The following is a 3,096-nucleotide window of genomic DNA, read 5'->3' on the forward strand; positions in this document are numbered from 1 at the left end:
ACCATTTTACATTCCTACCAGCCAGATATGATGGTTCCAATTCTCTACATCCTAGCTGACATTTCTTATTGTCCATCCTTTTGATTACAGCCATCCTAGTGGGTTCTGGCAGCATGTTTATAACAAAGAGCAGCAGTTAATATACTCTGGGCAAGAGCATTCTCTGACCAACCGTAGGACTCACAGGACCCAATCAAAGGAACAAGGATAATACTGATCATATTCCCTGTCTACTGCCTGGACTGCCTGCCTGACAGATAAGGACACTGGTTCTCAAAATGTGGTTCCCAGACTGGCAGCACTGGCTGTTTCACCAGGGAACCAGTGAGAAATGCAAAAACTCCACCCAGACACTGAGTCTGAGACTGCCAGTTGGGGTGGGGCCCAGGAGGCCTGTGCACAGCGTTTCTGCCCTCAATGCCAGCTTTAACCCCCTTATTGGTAATGATGAATATACATCGAATCCTTCCTCCCCTGCAAACAAGGATGACAGGGACCAAGGAAAGAGCTTTCTGAAGGATTCAATTAAGCGACTCAAGTGGAACGGTTCTGCACCTTCCAGTAATGAGTGAGTGACAGACACTGTTGGTGTAAAATGTTCACAATAATTAATGTTGAATACAGAATAAATATCCAGCTGGAAGGTAAAGAGAATTTTCACAAGCACCATCCAAGGCAGTAGTAACAGAGATGTGATTTCCATCATACGTGATATTTTAAATGTTCCTTATCCACTCAAGGTTTTAGAAAGCATGCTACCTTGCTGAGACGTGGATGACACAGACCTGAGCAGCCACCTGAAACACAGTGATGTCTCCTTGGTACTGTGAAGTACACTGCATATACTCACCTGACAAAGGGAGAAATACCGCTTGTCTCTTCCACACACTGCCCCTTAAAAACCTCTCTACACACACTGCTTACAAGCTTACAGATTTAGTTGTTAGAAACACCTCTTTGTAGCTCCATTTTTGTTCCTTCCTTCAAATACTGGTCAGACTCACTGCTTCTCTCCACCTTCGCTTGCAGCCAGGCTCATGTCAAGCCCATGTACTCTTGCTTGGCAACACCCCTCAGGCAGTCAAGAGAGGAAGAACCCGGGCCAGAACCACTAACATCTTCAGTTCAGTTCAGATCAGTCACTCAGTCGTGTCCGACTCCTTGCGACCCCATGAATCACAGCACGCCAGGCCTCCCTGTCCATCACCATCTCCTGGAGTTCACTCAGACTCACGTCCATCGAGTTCGTGATGCCATCCAGCCATCTCATCCTCTGTCGTCCCCTTCTCCTCCTGCCCCCAATCCCTCCCAGCATCAGAGTCTTTTCCTTACATCAGGGCAAAACCGGTGCAACTCTTCCAGCTGTTCCCTGATTTCCACCCCTCAAAGACCATACTGGCTTTTACAGCATCTCTCTTGTCTGAGATGTTGAGGTGTCTCTGATTAGATTCAGAACCTTCTGGTAAGTGTCCAGGACGTTCTGAGCAGTGGGTGTCTCTGCAGGCTCCTGGCCTCTTACACACCTTGTGAATATCAAACAAGTGGAATCGGACCATGTCGCTCCCTTCCACGTGCCCCAGAAGAAACTGGAGACCTCTGGAATCTTCCAGATGTCACTCTTCTTGTCATAGGTGGGCATGAGGTCGTCCTGGAAGGTCTTCCTCTCCGAAGGGCCACAGCTGCTCTGGGGCCACGAAGTCCCCAAAAGCTCCTGGTGGCCACACTTCACCAAGGTTTAGCTGCGGTTCACCAGGGGCAAGGTGTCCAGGTCGTTGAGCACGATGTTGAAGTTGGTGGTTAGCAGGTACTGGGACAGTGTCTTGGACAGGTTGCTGGAGTTGCACATGACCAGCGTGCCCAAAGGGCTGGGGTGCACAAAGTCGAGGAAGTCCACGGTGCCCAGGGCCAGCTGCAGCCACAGGTTGCAGTACTTGGAAAGATTCAGTGGCACCTCCAGGTTGCCCAGGGAGCCTAAGGGGTAGTACTCGGTGAGGACGATGTTATTCTCACAGTAGTCCAGCAGCGTGACCACGTGCTTGCTCTGCGGTGCCTGCAGCAGCCCGTGCAGGAGGTCGTCTCTCACCTCCAGCCTGGTGAGCCTCGACAGGGCCACCTTGCGTTCTTTTCACTCGGACAGAAGCACTCTTTCCTCGGCTCTTTCCCTGACACGCTTCAGCTGCCTCACGTCTGCCCTCAGCTGCTCCGAGGGCAGCCGCGGGGAGCAGTTGGTCATGTGCCCCAAGCTGAAGTGGCCGGGGGGTGGGGGAGGGGTGGGCAGTGGCCAGGGTCCTCCGCGGAGCGCGGGAGCAAGATGAAGAGCTGGTCGAGGCCGAGGCAGAGGAGGACGTTCATGAGGGCCATGGAGAACAGCAGCCCCGCCGCCGGGGGCATGTCCCTGGGCGGGGGGCCCCTTCCTGCTCTCCTGGGGCCTCGTGTCCATGGCGCTGTGCTCTGCATTTCGTCCCGCTCAGGTTTCTGGCCAGATTCCCAGGACAGTCAAGGTTGTGGCTGGCCCCGCGCTGGTTTGAAAGCACTCCTCCTCAAGGTTGCAGGCCCGCATCTTTCCAGCCCTCTCCCTCCGGGCTCTCCCAGGACTCCTGTGGACTTGACAATGACATTCACCACTCTGGCCTCACAGTCTCCTGAGCTTCTTCCACCAACGCCTGATTCCTAGAAGGTGACCTGGGCTTCTGCAACACTCTCCCAAGAGCTCTACCACTGCTTTCTCTTTTCCAATCCATTTCCCACAGCAAATAGGCTCTCTTTTCTTTCCTGCGGACCCCTCCCCCGGCCCCCCTCTGCTCCCCCTCGGCCTCCCGGCTGCTGCCTCCTCCTCTCCTGATATTTTAAATAGCTTTCATCTTACTGTACTGTTTCCTGTTGTTTGCTCAACACATGACATAAGCATTTTCTTGCCATTAAAATTCTACAAGTTTAAAATATGTAAAATTTTATATTAAAAATTGAAAACATCTTGTAAATGTAATTTTAATATGTAGTAACATAACATCATGTGCATGTCATTTACTTAATTCCCTATATGTGAGTATTTTAAATTGTTTTCATTTTTTCTGATTGTAAATGACAAAGATTAAT

At 51.1% G+C, this 3,096-nt stretch overlaps 1 pseudogene; it reads right to left on the reverse strand.

Annotated features, from left to right (window-relative positions):
• Positions 1,403 to 2,440, reverse strand: LOC102177670 (annotated as a pseudogene).

The sequence above is a fragment of the Capra hircus genome, chromosome 2 (assembly GCF_001704415.2).
Source record: "Capra hircus breed San Clemente chromosome 2, ASM170441v1, whole genome shotgun sequence".
In the NCBI taxonomy this organism is placed as follows: domain Eukaryota; kingdom Metazoa; phylum Chordata; class Mammalia; order Artiodactyla; family Bovidae; genus Capra; species Capra hircus.